Consider the following 17,069-nt stretch of genomic DNA (forward strand, 5'->3'; position numbering starts at 1 on the left):
AACAAATTATTTAACTGAAGGTTTGTAAATATTTTGCCCCTGATTTTAGTCAGCTTTATATTCAACAATGTCAACACACCAAAATCTTTAGAGAATAAATCTACAGATTATTCCAAATCAATGTTTTTACTAAATCAATTCCTAGGTTTATATAAAAATCAATTATTTGCCAAAAATTAAAACAAATCAAGACTGCATATATTTGTGATAACTTTTACAGGTTCAGAAATAGTCTCTCACTGACCATCCAGATACCAGACTGAACTCAACAGAGGATAATTGAATGCTGAACAGGACCTGGCTCTCCAGGGCTATCACCTGGACTTGGAAGCCAGACGATGACATTGGTCTGCACCTAAGGCAGGGTTTTTATACAAAAAACAAACAAACATAACCAGGTTACAACTAAGGAACAAGACTATAACCAGTTCTAAGAGACAAACTCCAACTAGGTAACAAACAGGTCACAAAAACACAACCAGGTATTCAGGTGTAGGAAGCAACATTACATCATTTTGACTAGCTGGACAAAGCCGTTTTTTAACTGATCTTTAATTTAATTGGTTCTGTGGTTGCAAGACTTCTCGGAGTGTCCAGATAACCAAGAATACAGAGTTTGAGAAGTGAAACCATAGAGACATCCTTGGAGGCAAAAGTACTTCTGAAACCCTAAAGGCTACAGCAGGTGTTAACAGAGGAGCCATAGTTATGCTAAGAACTAAAGTAGCCTCAACAGAGGAACTATAGAACTTAAGCAGGTCACAGCAGTAACAATGTACTATTCTGATTAAAAATTTATATTTAGGGCAGAATGATGTAAAGTTTTAACCATAATGGATAAATGTCTCTATGACTCTATAGTTTATGGCTGGAAACTGAATTTATGTCTCTTTCATGGAAGCAGAGGCAGGTCTCCTATAGGTCATAAATCTTTTAGGTCGTTTTAGGATCAGGAGGGGACAAGAGCTCCACAAGGAGACCTACAAAATTGAGCCCAGCAGGTCCTGCAGAGACTGATGCACCAATTAAGGACCATGCATGGAGAGGACCTAGACCCCTTGCTCAGATGTAGCCCATGAGCAGCTCAGTATCCATGTGGGTCACCAGTAAGGGGAGCAGGGGCTGCCTCTGTCATGAACTCACTTGCCTGTTCTTTGATCACCACCCCCTGGAGATGTAGCCTTGCCAAGCCACAGAGGAATAGGATCCAGGCAGTCCTGATGAGACTTGATAAGCTAGGATCAGATGCAGGGGAGGAGAACTCCCCCTTTCAGTAGACTAGGGGAAGGGGATGGGGGGATGAGGGAGAATGGGTGAGACTGGGAGGAGCTGATGGAGGGATATAAAAAGAAAATTGTAAAAAGTAAAAAAAAAATTCAAGAAAATTACAAAAATTATGGCTATTATTATTTTTTGGGATTGTGTATATAAGAATAGGTTATTTTACCTGTCACAAAATCTTATAAAATAAATGAATGGATTTACATGAAGTTGTGTTCAACAGCCACTTATGAGTAACAGATGGACTTAGAATTAACTGTCTACCATCATATTCCAGACGGAAAACTTTCTGCCAAATTTAAAGTAAATTGATGAAACTTGCTCAGTGAAGGGAGACAGTGTCATTAAAGTTTGGCTGGTGTTATTTGTCACCCACTGAAGGGTATATTTAGAGTTTTATTTTGCCATTTCTGTGTTCGGAGAAATTATATCCAGACAATTACAAAGAGGTTTTTAGTCATACTGCTATCAAAATATATTTGTTTAGTAGGTTTTGTTCTTTTATACATGAATGTGTACATTGAAATGTATGCGCACTCAAAGCTCAAATATAAGAATTTTGGCTACTCAATAAAGTCTTCGTGTATTCAAGATTTTAAAGACATCATATAGTAATGTTCAAAAACTAAGTAAATACAGTTAAAGAAAACTAAAAGTTGGAGTGTTAGATTTTAACACTCATGGCAGATGCAAGCACAGCCCTAAGGTTGGTGTCAGGTTGCTTCCACTATCGTTCTCTGCTATGTTGTTTGAGAAAAAGTCTCTCACTAAACCTGCAGCTAACGAGATAGTCTAAACAGTGGTTGACTTCAGCTGTAAACAAAGCCATATCAAACCCTGATGCCAGACAGGTGTTGATAGAGATGTTGGCATTTGAGAAGGCAAATACAGAATTTAAGAGTATAATTAGACTCTTAAGAGAAGGAACAGCATTAATAGAGGAATGGATAAAAGATACGACTGATACTAGCTTTCACGAGCATCATGCCATTATCATAGGACAAGCCATAGCTGGAGGTCTCAGTATAAAAATACCCTGTGCTTTAATTGTGGTGAATTTAAACATTTACAAAGATATTGTATGATTAAAAGCTTCAGAGCTCAAAATGCCAGGCACATTAACTCTGGAAATAAGGCACTTTCAATCATAGATATGAACAAGCAGTTTCTGGCTTCAATGGATTGTCCAGGCTTCCTGGAGTTTATAAGTGCTATAGTAAAAGAGGTCATTTGACTAAGGACTTCAGGTCCAAGAGGGACATACATTGCAATCAGAAAATGAACAGAGGGTCCTGTCAGCTCAAGGCAAATTATATGCGTCATTTTTCTTTGGTTAGACAGGAGGTACCAAACATGCAAAAAAACCATAACTAAGTATTGGAGATCTCATGCATACTACGGAATGCAGTGCAGCTTTGGATCTGGCCACAGATAAAGCTCTTACTCTATCCCCAAAAGTTGAATGTTAGAAAATAACCACTGGTGTTTATAGTCCTTTACCTCCAGGGACAGTAGGGATGGATTTGGAAAGAAGTGGATTAACTTCTCAAGGATTTATTGTGTATCCAAGTATTATAGATAGGTATTGCAAGGAAAAAAATAAATTGGCAAATGTAAAAAAAGGAAATGCAAATTAATTCAGGGGACAGACTTTCTCAGCTCTCCCTGTTTCCCTACAGCAAGGGCAAATCAGATCTAGTAGTAAGAACAGGGGCAATTGGGAGTACTGGAAAATATGTGTTCTTCTAAACAGTGGTTAATGATCAGAGATCCAAAGTAATATTACAAATAAATGTTGTTGAAATAGGTTTGATAGATATAGGATGAGGTCAGTATCCTTTTCCAAAAGTCCTGGGATCCAGAATGGTCACTTCAGAGGGTCTATACACAATTTATAGGAATTAGTAAATTATCTAAAAAATAAGAAAAAGTGTCTGGTGGATTAAATGTGTGGGACCTGAAGGACAAACAAGGAATATGAGACCCTGTGTGGCTGACATGCACATTAATTTGTGGGGAAGGGCTCTTTACAACAAAGGTGTCCTCGAACTAATATTCCTGTAGTTCCAGTGATAGCCAATGATGTAACTAGGGGTGATAAGGTAGATGCTTCTGGGGAAGGTATTGATATGTGTAACTAAGAACAATCACATTGTGTCCATTATCCAAACACAGGACATCACAGGGATTGAGTTAAAAAAGGGGCCACAGCTGAAAAAACAACAGCCTTGCTGCTAAAATGGTTGTCAACCAGACCTCTGTGGCAAGAGCAGTGACCCATAACAACAACAACAACAACAACAAAAACATCTGAAGTCCCAACATATAAAAGTCTATGAGCCCATGGAATTCCTCTAAGTTTTTTGTAAAAAAAGAAAGCAGGAAAGTGGAAGATGATACAGATTTAAGAGCAATGAGTAGAATAATTAAACCAATGGATCCTTTACAGCCTGGAATTCCTTTACCTTGTTTGTTACCTATATCATGGCTATAAAAGCAATTGGTTTAAAAAAAATTCTTTTTCTCAGTTCCCTTGCATGAGCATGATAAGGAAAGGTTTGCTTCCTCAGTGCCTACTTTTAATAATAATATCCAATGAAGAGATACCATTGGAAGGTACTTCCACAGGGAATGTTAAATAACCTCACTTTATGTCAACAACATCTACAAATAATTCATAGGCAATTTCTTCAATCTATTACATGGACAATATTTTGTTGGCTGATTTTGATTAATATATTTAGAAAAAAGCGTAAGGAAAAACAATTCTGCCATGCTGGGGCTTACAGATTGTTTAAAAAAAAATTAGAAAGAGTAGATTCAATCAGTTATTTAAAGTATAAAATAAGTCAACAGCAACAAAAAATTGACTGCAAAGGTATAGATTGGTAGAGATCAGGTTCAAACTTTTTATAATTTTCAAAAAATTAGTGGGAGATAGTAACTAGCTGAGGCATACAACTGAATTAACTACATATAAGGTAAGTGATTTTATATAAGGATATTCATATTTAAACCGTCTACTATATTATATCTGAACCAGGAAAAGAGTTAACTCTGGTAGAACAAAGACTGCAAGATTAGTATGTGGATCAACTTCATCCTAAACTTGATTGTATTTTGGTTATTTTACTTCAACTCATGCTCCTCCTGTCCTCATTATGCAAAGGGATGATAGTATTATGGAATGGATTTTCTTAGCACATAAACAAAATAAAAAAAATGGAAGACATACATAGAAAAGCTTTCTGAATTAATTATAAAGGTAGACTAAGACTATATCAATTTTCAGGAATATACTCAGATGAAATTGTGGTACCCCTTGCTAATACTGAGATCATGTCATTGTGGGTGAACAGTGGTGATTGGCAAAGAGCATGTAGTAACTACTTGGGAGATATCAATAATACATATCCTAAACGCAAATGTATTCAGTTTATTAAAAGAACTAATTGAATTCTTCCACACATTGTAAAGAGAAAACAAATTCCAGAGGCACCAACATTCTATACTGATGCAAACAAGCTGGGGATGGCAGGTTGTAAGTCAAACAAAATAAGCATGGTGATCAAAAGTCCATTTACTTCCGTTCAAAAATCAGAACTGTATGCAACCCTTTATGGTATTATTAGATTTTCCTGGATCTATTAATATAATTAATGATTTTTATATGCAGAAAAGGTTGTTTTGCATATAAAGACTGCTTAATTTGTTCCTGATAAACCAGAAATAACCCCTTTATTTATGCAATTAAAACAAACCATCAGAAGTAGAAACTATCCATTATATATTACCAATTTTCTATCTCATACAGGTCTTCTAGGTCCATTGGCACAAGTAAATGAGGAAATTAACCAATTATTTATAGGAAATGTATTAGAAACCTCAAAATTTACTGAAAATATCATGTTAACAGTAAAGGTTTAAAAAAAGTTTTTCTATCACTTGGTAACAAAACAAAGAAATAATAAAAAAAAAATGTTCTACGTGTTCTCTATGTAATCAAACTCTATTACTTCTGCTAGAAGTAACCCCATGGCTACTAAAAGAAATAAAAATCTGTCAGGGAGATATGATTCATTTTGAAAAATCTGGAAAACAAAGGTATGTACACAATACACAAACACACATTTGTGGTTTCAATGGGCAACTTCTTTCAGTTCTAAAAGGGCTGATTGTGTAATTACACATTCATTAGAAATAATGAGCATTAAGGGGATGCTTGTACAAATTAAGACTGATAATGCCCCTGAATTTGTACTCAATAAGATAAAGCAGTTCTTTGCATATTATAATATAAAGAACATTAACGGTATACCACATAATCCTTCAGGACAAGCAATTGTAGAAAGAGCTGATCACACTTTAAAAGAGATGCTTATTAAACAAAAAGGAAGAGTAAAGATCTCCAGGGACAAATTAAATAACGTTTTGTTAATTGTAACTTTTCTTAGTGTTAGTGAAAAAGGAACAAATAGCAACTGAGAGACACTCTGGTTATAGAAAAACATTATGGAATTAGATCAACCCACATATTATAAGGAAGTGTTGACATAGTTCAGATGAATGAAAACCTGCAATAGTTTTAGGATGGGGACATGATTTTGCTCATGTATCTACAGAAAACAAAACAGAACCAAACCAAAAAGAAAAAAAAGAAACAACATGTTTAGCAACAAAAGTTATAAAGATTAAATTTGACCAAGAAAGATTTCCTGTTACATGAGACGTGAATGTCTTTGCATAGCAAAAAAATATCTTATTGGCTACTTAGTCCCCATGACATGACATCTGTTCATCTAGCATGGATGGAGATTTATATTACAGTCCACACAGACTTACAAAGTTAATATATTCCTTTCACCTGCTCAAATATAGAGCAGAAAATTATCTTTAGCTGATATGTACACACTGCATAATATGTTATGCAACATACATTATATATAATATATTATGCAATATATATATGGGTAGATGTATATGTGTGTATGTACATGTATATGTATAAAATATGCAAATATGTCCATATATATGTGTAAATGTAAATGCAAAAACTTACCTATAATATTACCTTTAAGAGTTTGTGTATTTCAGAGAAAAAGATCAGATAACAATGAAGACAAAACAAGTAGCCCAGGTGATTCATCTTCGCAGACCACCTCAGTTGCTGTTTCTTCAAGAATTTGCATCAGGTTAACTTCAAAAGGAATAGCTCAGATGATTTATCCCTTAGAGACTGGATGATAAAAGATACAACTACTTTTCCCAGGACTTACCCAGTACCCTAATTTTCTTAGGGTATGGAAAAGATGTCCTTTCTCCTAGACAGCAAGAAACAATTGTAAGAACATGACATTCCCATTCCCAAAAAGTGGGGTGGCTGATTTTGGTTGTTTGGTGGGTTGCAGATGTTTGTTGTCATCTGTGTTTTGATTATAAGTTGTTATTGGTCATGGTCAGGGAGGTAAGAAAGTAAAGATAAGAATCAGGGATCTTTTTCTTTCTCTCCTTGTCCTTATTTTTCACTTATCTTTCTCTCCTACCTATTGTTGGGGGGAAGGAGGATGAAAGGGGGTAATAAAAGTATAAATAAAGGCCAATAAAGAATGATAAGATGAAAAGTAGATTATTAAATCTACTAGTCTCAGATATTGTATATGGTCATGGGTTATTGTATATTGATAGAAATTTAAGGTTATTATGTTCAACTCTTACTTAATGTGTTACATATGAAGCTCATTTAAAATGTGATTTAAAGTTCTAGTCTTATGAAAAGGCTTTTCTGACAAAGAGACACATCTTCTCCCTTAATCTACTTCAAAAAAAAGGTGATGGGCATCAAGAAACAAATGTGGCAAGATAGCCACTGTAAAAAAAAAAAAAAAAAAAAGCTGTTCTTACTTCAACTGCTGACAGAAGGCTGCCCTAACTGTTGACAACAGGACATTGGAAAATTGGTTATCCAACTTTATGGAGACTAAGTGATCCAGTATTTGAAAGTTTCTGCTTCACTAAAGAAGTCTGCCAGATATTCTGAGACAGTAGGCTGAAGACTGGATTCCCCAAAGACACAGAGAAATCTCTGGTGACCGTCTAGGCAGTCAATTATCTCTGTCATTTCTTATAGTTCTGGAAGCTGCTTGCCCTGTGTTTCCTACGTATTTAGGTAATAGTATTTCTTTCTCATGTCTCTGGTGTGTTTGAAGACTAAAGAGTCATGGTCTTACTAACAATCAAGCTTAGTTGTTTAGTAGCTAAGAGAGTGTTTAGGTTTATAAAGATGTTTCTAGGTTGATAAATGCAAGTTACATGAAAGTGATTTAGGTACAGCTCTGGACTCTACAGGACAGAACAAATAGTGGAATATGTTCTCCAAGATTGCCAAATACAAATGGTCTGGACATTGTAAATATAATTCTTACCTGATAGTTTTCATCATTATTCTTATTGTACATAGCTTATTTGTGTGGGAGAAAAAGCCATTTTTTAAACAAAAGGGGAACATGTAGTGTAAGTTTGGTTTCTTTTAAAACTCAGTTATGCTATATAAACAGGCTTTTGTTTTAATTCCAAGTGTGGAATTTGGAGCTGCTTTCGGTTTTTCCACCTTGGGTAATTTTCTCATGAGGGGCATAGTCTTTGCCAGTTGGTAACAGCCTTGTCTCGGAGAAGGGCATGGGCTTTGCCAGCTGTAGTTAGTTTAATTACGAGGGCTCTGAGAGGGCATAAGCACAAGAGCACACATGAGAGAAAGGACACTTCTAGGGATACTCTGAGAGAGAAAGAAAGGCTTAGAAAATGCTCCAAGAGAGAGAAAAAGTGAGATGGATAGGAGAGAGAGACAGAGAGGGAGAGGGAGAGAGAGAAGGAGAGAGGGAGAGAAAAGGAGTGAGGAAGGGAGGGAGGGGATGAGAGAGAGAGAGAGAAACTTTGAGGAGACAGATGGAGAGAGAAGAAGGCTGCTGGTTCTGTTGGACTGCAGGATATCTTGATGACTGAGATTGATATTGCCTCAGAAAACCAGATGACCCTAACAAGTTGGAAGTAGCTAAGGAAAACTATGCCCCATCTCCTCACTAACCTTCTTTCTCTCCTAGGTAGGGGGTCGGAAGGGAGCTAGAAGCATTAAGAAAGCCCAGATCCTACAGGTTTTAAAAGTAGTACCTACGCTGGACATCAAAATGGGGGTCAGGCAAACCAAGGAGACCAACACCAGAAGGCCTGCTAACGCTCCCATGCCCACCCATTCCTTCAGATGATTCATGGCTGCAGCAATCCATGTTGATAATCCTGTGGCTAGTCCTGCATCCACTCTGGTAGAATTTACTGTGACAATGGCCACTCTCAGATGCTCCATCATAGTATCGAATTCTCCAGTCCAATTACCTAAAATATAGCTCGACAATTGTTTAGACAGATTTGCAGCACAGGAAAAATTCTCATGTTGTATGCTAGTGACACAAAGTCCAGCATACTTTCATTGACAGCCAGGTTGAGCGATTTGCCATAGGGTATCAATTTGCTCCTGCAAGAGGTCAATCCTCTGACTGAACACCATCAAGCTTCCTTTTAGTTGAGCATTAATTCCTTTATGTACAACTAAGGCATGAGCTACATTGGCTAAATGATTATTCAGGGTCTGAGCAGTCTGCCCAGTATGACTCATGGCTAATGCCCTGGTGGTAGCTCCAACAGCCGCCAATGAGATGGTAGTAACAATGGTTGCTGCCGTTCCAAGATCCCTTTTCTGTCTGAAGAGAGTCATAGCGTGAGGGGCATCAATGGGCACAGGCACCCAGTGAGGCATGCGAGTAACCAGGGCATACCTAAATTTACTAGCATTCCAGCATTGGGCAAAAAAGCAAGTATCATTACCACAATTACTTGGCTCTATCTGGCTAATAATGAATAAAAATGGGGGATATAGACAAACAGGTGTGGGCTTATAGGAAATATTATGAGAAGCCTTAACCCCTTGTTGGAACATCCTGCGTCAGTTCTAGACCTAGCAATGGTGGTGTCCGAGGTCTGAGTAGGTTCAGGAGACCATTGCCTCCAGGGGCGAGACGTGCTCCATGCCAAAGAGTCTCACAGCAGTGTGATGCAGCCATGATCATTCAGGCCTTTACAGCCATTGAAGCAGGACATTCTCCCCAAGCATGGTTGGATACCATAAAAAGCTAAAATGATACGCTCAGGATGCGAGGCTAAGCATTGCACTCAGGGTCAGCCGCTTTGGACCCAGAGAAGAGCATATCTGGTTGCATGCGGGTTGGTGCCCCAGGTCCCGCCTCTGAGAAAAAGGTATTGGACGGGTCTGATGCTCTTTGGGTGGATGACACCTAAATGAACATCGGTACAAAGTCCCAATTTATTTCTAATATCAGAGATCAGACCTCTACTCTTGCCTGATGGGTCTAAAACAAAAAGGGGGAACTGTAGAGAGCTGCGGAATGCTATGCCTTAAAGATGGAGCTGGTTTCCGCCTTCCACCTTCCCGATGGTGAGTGCTCTCTATCACGAACAACTCCACATTTAGCTAAGGCTGAGGATCTGGCTTGCTTCCATGTATGTGGACCTATCTGCATTGCCCCCGTGGCACGCCTGGGTTGGCTACCCAGAGGCTATTTAAGCTGTGGGTTGGCTTTCCCCAGGGTCCGAGGATTGTTCAAGGTTCCTGAATAAACTGCATTGAAAAAAAAAAAAAGGGGGTCAAATTTCAGGTACACGTACTAATATAATTAACAATTTAAAGATTGTGCTACCTGATCAGCCTATATGAACAGTGATTTTTAGAGCAAATTTATGTATGGTTTTAGGACAGGAATATTGTTAGTTCATGATTTTAATAATATATATTAAATTATTTTCAACAACAATTTTTGAAAGGCTCTGAAAGAAGTTTTATATTTCAAATTTACAAAAATAATTTTAGTTGTATAAAATGAGAAATTTGTGTACAAATGTTGATCTCTAAGGCTAATCATTTATTCAGAGAAATAAGTAATGCTCACACTCATTACATTTACAGTCTAACTTGATATATAATACTTATATTGTCCTATTATTTTCTTACTCATTTACCCCTTGACCAAAATAAAGAAAATTTACGACTAATGTAAAAGTCACAAGACATGTGTTGATAGCTATTAAGTGGCTAACTTGACTGACACTGTTCTATTATATATGTATGAATTTATATATATATATATGAAATGAATTTTAAATTTTAAGTTATTATACTATTTAAATGTTTTATTTTATCGCAATCTGTGATTATAGAACAGAGACCAAGAAGACAAATACAAGGTGTCTAGAGTACCTAGATATCAAATCAGTAGATCCTTGAAAACAGTTCTTCAAATAGTTGTCAATCAATGTTGCAAGCTTTATTTATGACTAGATAACCACTAGTTAGGAAAAGACAAAATAAAATCAGTGCTTTCCAGTAAAGCTATAAAAAAGAGCAAAGTGAAATTGTCATAAGAATTCTAGGGCCTCATCAAATGACTTACCATTGAAAAGATTAATTTTTGGTTTAAAGTGAGGTTTTTTTTTCATGTTTTATTAGAACACATTCACTTCATACTCAGTTTACTCCATATTACCTTTTGACTTACAAAATCATGATATCCTCAAGGCTGAAGACATAAATGTTCCACTAAAATGAGGAAAATGTCTGTTTTAAGAATCTAAAGAGGATCACCATTTTAATATCATGTTAAATTCTAGATTTGCTCATCTAGTGTAGATCTATATTGTTTAGGTCAAATTATGTTAATTCTCAAGGTATCCTGTGGCATGACTTTGTCTTTATATACAAAATAGCTTGCTAAATTAGTCAAAAAGAGAATGTGTAAAAGAATATTTTACTCACAAGGGGCCATGGTGAGAAAGCTTCATTCCCCGTTTTGATATATTCAATCACCAGTCATCTTTTAAATAGAGAACTCTAGTACTGTCCAAACCAAAAAGGACAGTTGCATATATGAATGCATAGACTTTGACAGCATGCATGAGGGTGTTGCCAGTCCCAACCAGACAACCCCATAATAGAAGGCAAAAGGTGGACATACAATCTAACCACTAGCTGAGGAGTTATTGGCATTAAAGAAAACTAACTATTCCAGGAATATTTCTTTTTTTAATTTTGTATTCAGTTTATTTACTTTACATACGTGGGTGCCCCATCCCTCCTCTCCTTCCAGTCTCCCCTTTCTTTTATCCCCTTCCCCTCTCCCTTTAGCCCCAGAAGAGAGGTACTTAATTTTGTACACTACTGTAGTTTTCTGTGAACTGGGTAGATTCAATGAGTTTTTATACTTACTGTCGGAACTACTATGGAAAGAATCTTCCTCCATACATATTTTGATCTCTTACTGTGCATTAGCTTCCTATGACTAACTTAACATATCGTATTGTGTGACATAAAACAGTTCAGCTATATATCTTATAGTGCTGAGAGGACACACGGAGCATGACAGAGTCAGTTGGCTCATGTTTCTTCTGAACATACTAAAATAGACTCTAGTGCTCTTCTAGTTAATAAGAAGCTAAATTAGTACAAACTAAGTTATCAACTCAGATGCAGTGGTGGTAGAAGGACAAAGTAAACATACCTACTAAAAGAATGGAAGGACTGCTTTAAAGCAAGAATGATACTTTGCAAAGCAAACAGTAAGTACTACAATGTCTGGCCCAGTACCCATGACACACTGATACACTAGGGCCAAGGAGACTGTACAAAGCTTGGGCCGCTCTGACTCTACTGTCTTATTCATTGTATCATATAAGGTCATGCATGACACTATTGCTTGCTATCTGTCTTTTTTCATGATGAGCATTGCACTTCATTCACACATCTGCCTTCTTGAGTATTCCATTACAGTTTCTGTTTAAACCATTCCACTTATCAACCTTATTATCCTGACGAGGAGCTTCTGGCCAAGACTGTGACACGATAGCACTCTACCTAGTATCCTAAAGGTCCCTTTCAAATCTGGGTAGATAGTGTCTTGACATCATAATTTTTACACTTTGCTTATTTGAAAGTTTAGCATTACATAGATGATACCAATATATGACCATATTTCATCTGAACCTACTTGAATTGCAGCAACCTTGGAACAGAGCAGTAGCTGAAAACTGGACAATGTTGCTGTTCTGAGCATCCCAGGCATACTTTGGGAAAGCAATCATCCCAGCAATGTGTTTGCAACCATTTTCCAGCTCTATGTCTCTGATCTTTAATGAGAATATACTTGTGGGATCTTTGAGTCTTTTGGTCTCACTTCAGAATGCCCAGTGCAAAACTATCAATTCTAGTGTGGGAACTTCCTGGGCCACATCAGAGCAATGCAGCTTTCTTTAGCCCACTCCTCCTAATTCTCCCAAACTTTCTATATAAAACTGTTAGAAAAGCTCCTCCATTGTCAAGTGTACCTGTAGTACACAGGCTAATTCTATCTTCTAATATTATGTCCTAATTTACTGCTATTCACAGAGATAACTGTGACAATTATCTTATGAGGACAAAGGCTATATATATATATATATATTTCGTCCTAAATGTATAGATTGAATGGTGGCTTTATGGCATCTAGTGGGATTGCCAGATGATAATGGCAAGGAGCACACAGCAGCATGTAGTGGTATGTAATACGCAGCAGGATGTGACAAATGGCACATTTTACAGGAATAAGATGAAACTGTTGAACAATAAAATATAAATAAATAATTATTATAATCTTTAAGCCCTATTTGTTTCCATATAAATTTTTAAAAATCAAAATCTTAAGAAGTTCCTGTAGTTACATGTATATTCTACTATACTACTATTAAATAAAAATACTACAAAAAAGACATAATATTTATTAAGACTGGACACAATGTATGTCATTTTTTAATATTTGAAGATTTTAGTTGATATTGAATTTAACAACAGGACAAAGAGATGATTATTTTTTCTACTCTACAACATCAAATATTTATTAATTTATCCAGCACAGAGGTAAATTGTAGCTTTAACCTTACTCATTTACCACACCATCTTCTCAGGCTGACTCAATGCTAGCAAGCCAATAGAGCTGCACTATCTACTATAAAGAAAATAAAACAGATGTTTTGAAATGACTGAATATTTAAATTGCTAATGATAAAGAGTTAGTCACCTTCATTTTCATGGTCATCGCTGTAATATTACTTTTCCAAATTTTATTAGGAAGATCATGTGTCAAAGAGACAGAAAATGCAAAATAACATTTATCATATTTGAATTCATTAGCATTTCTGCATATGCTTACTATGTGCCACAGCTCAGTCATGCAGTTGACTTTCACCTAGAGGAATGGTGTCCATCTGTTTGTGTCTATCTGAAATAGGATCATTGAAGCACAGAAAGTTAGAATAGCAAATAGTAACTAAATTCCATATGACTTTTCCATTACGTTGATCAAATTAGAGAAGATATCATAGGCAAATGTGAATGTTCTTGTGGAATGCTTTTCTTCTAGAGTAGAAGGAGGGAGGATTCACATATATCTTGGTGGCAGATACCAGCCGCACTATGGTTTCTGTGCACTTAGCTAAAATTAGACCACGAGAGACAGCACTCTTTGTCATCTTGTTTATTGTAGAATACTGAGGGCTAGTATTTAATGCTTTTTAAAATGCCTTAAAATTTGCCAAGTTAAACAGTGTTACTCTTTTATTAAAGATATGTAAGCTTGCTAGGAAACTAGACAATAGATTAGATTTATTAAGGTTAATATATTGTGTTATATAAGTGAAACTGATATATGTAATATGTTAATATATCATATTAATTATATATGAATTAATATAAATAAGGTAAATTTTACATTTATAATGTATATTATATATAACTTATAAATATAAATATATTATTTATTTATCTGCAACATAATAATATGTTATATATTAGATAAACATATTGTGTTTATATCTGACAGAGGGCTAATATCCAGTATATATAAAAGACTAAAGAAGCAGAAAAGCAACAAACCAAGTAATCCCATTAAAAAATGGGGAATGGAGCTAAACAGAGAATTATCAATAGAGTAACATCGAATGGCAGAGAAACACTTAAAGAAATGCTCAGCATCATTAGCCATTAGGGAAATGCAAATCAAAATGACCCTGAGATTTCACTTTACACTCATCAGAATGGAGAAGATCAAAACTCAGTGACAACACATGCTGGAGAGGTTGTGGAGAAAGGGGAACCCTCCTCTATTGCTGGTGGGAATGTAAACTGGTACAACCACTTTGGAAGTCAATCTGGCACTTTCTCAGACAATTAGGAGTAGTGCTACCTCAAAACCCAGCTATACCACACCTAGTTATATACCCAAAATTTGCTCAAGTACACAACAAGGACACTTATTCAACCATGTTTGTAGCAGCTTTATTTGTAATAGCCAGAACCTGGAAACAACCCAGATGTCCATCGAAGGAGGAATGGATACAGAAATTGTGGTACTTTTACACAATGGAATACTACTCAGCTATCAAAAAGGAGGAAATCAGGAAATTTGCAGGCAAATGGTGGGATCTAGAAAAGATCATTCTCAGTGAAGTATCCCAGAAGGAGAAAGACAAACATGGTATATACTCGCTTATATAGACATACAAGATATGATAAACATAATGAATTCTACACACCTAAAGAAGATAATCAAGAAAGCAGACACAGGTGAAGATGATCAATCCTCATTTAGAAAGACAAATGGTATGTGCATTGAACATATGACAGGAGTCTACCGCAGAAGGCATCTGAAAGACTCTACCTAGCAGTGTTTTAAAGCAGACACTAAGGTTTCAAACCAAACCCTCGGCAGAGTGCAGGGAATCATATGAAAGAAAGGGAGATAGTATGATATGGAAAGGATAGGAGCTCTACAAGGACCAAATATATCTAGGCAAAGGGTCTTTTCTGAGACTGACACTCAACCAAGGACCACCTATGGATATAACTTAGAACTTCTGCTCGGATGTGGCCCGTGGTAGCTCAGTAACCAAGTAGTTTCCCAAAGTAAGGGGAACAAAGACTATTTCTAACAGGATCTCAAGGGCAGGCTCTTTGACCTTCCCCCCCCCAGGGGAGGAGCAGTCCTGTTAGGCCACAGAGGAGGACTTTGCAGCCAGCCCTGAAGATACCTGATAAAACAGGGTCAAATGAAAGGGAGGAGGTCCTCCCCAATCAGTGGACTTGGAAAGGAGCAGGGAGGAGACCAGGAAGGGAGTGTGGGGTTGGGGAGGAAATGAGGGAGTGGGATACAGCTGGGACACAGAGTTAACAAAATGTAACCAATAAGAAAAATAAAATAAAATAAAATAAAATAATTATAGTAAAAATATATTAATATAATATATAGTCTTACATATAAATGATATGTAGTCTTATATAAATGAAAATGCTATGTCTATTTTTTCTAATTAGGTAATATTGTGATCACATTCATTTCACTTTCTCTGATGTTCTAATAATAAATTGCCTTGAAACTGAACAAAGCACAGTATTGGAGAACTTCATGATTTACTTTGCGATGCTATAGAATTGTCATAAAATAGTAACCAACATGCTTGTCTCTCTTTAATGCCACTTATTTTATGTTTGCTTTAATGACAAAGTGTCAACATTGTGAAGTTTTAAGGAAAAAGTAGTAAAAATAAGTTTTGTGTTCTACATATGTTCATCTATTGTTTGCTACATATACTAAAGCAGAAATTCATGCTACAAGACACACTGTAACATTTCCTCAGTGTTCTCTATTTACATAGATCTTTTTGATATGGTTTCTCCCAAATTTTCATATCTTGACAGAAACTATGCCACTCATCTTCGCTAAACATCCAAGCACATTTGAAATAAGAAACTACGCAAATTTCTAAAACATGTATTAAGGCTTTAGAAATGAAGGGGAATGGTGGTTTATCCAAAGAGAATTAAAAAGAATGGAGATGATAAGGACCACAAATGCATAACAGAAAGACACAGTTGGTTGCAGCTTACCATGAAGCAAAAGACCAGGACTTAAGATATTTTTGTAAAGGTATTTATTGTTTCTGTGTTTCTCACTTTATTTTGTATATCTTCTTCAGAGACAGTAATCGACAGAAACAACACAGCTAAGAATACCCTACTTTTGTGTTTTCATCTGCTTTCCAACATGTAATCGTGTTTGTTTCTTGATTTATAACTCTTATCCTTGGAGGAGATACCATCAGCCTGGATGACAAAGGTTCACTAAAACTATATATATATATATATATATATATATATATATATATATACTTTAATAATGGAGTTTCATGTGTTATTGGGGTACTTTCTGGTAAGGAGTTAATAGTAAAAAAATATTGTGGTTTTCTTATTATTAGGCATTTTCATTCTTATTTTATGCATTTTTCTTTGTTCTTCATATATTTACCTCCCACCACCTTCTTAAAAAAGTCTCCAGTTTCCCAATCAAGTCGCTTGTATCCTGCTACTTCTCTTTACCCCTACTTCCCACTTTCTGTATTTATGTCCCTTGCCTTCTCTATGGAGTTCCCCTGCCCATTTTTCTTATCAGATCTCTTTTACCCTGCTCGTCCCCTCTCTATAGGCCCCAACTCTACTATCTGTACCTCTGTGTTCATGTTCTCTTTCTGTACAAGTATATAAATTGGCATTGAATGTTCACTTCCTGAAAAAAATATTTTAGTTTATTGGGGGATTCTTTTCATTACAAATTCATCCCTCAAGTTGCAGTTCTGTACTGCTC

Source organism: Meriones unguiculatus, chromosome 10 (genome assembly GCF_030254825.1).
Source record: "Meriones unguiculatus strain TT.TT164.6M chromosome 10, Bangor_MerUng_6.1, whole genome shotgun sequence".
Taxonomy (NCBI): domain Eukaryota; kingdom Metazoa; phylum Chordata; class Mammalia; order Rodentia; family Muridae; genus Meriones; species Meriones unguiculatus.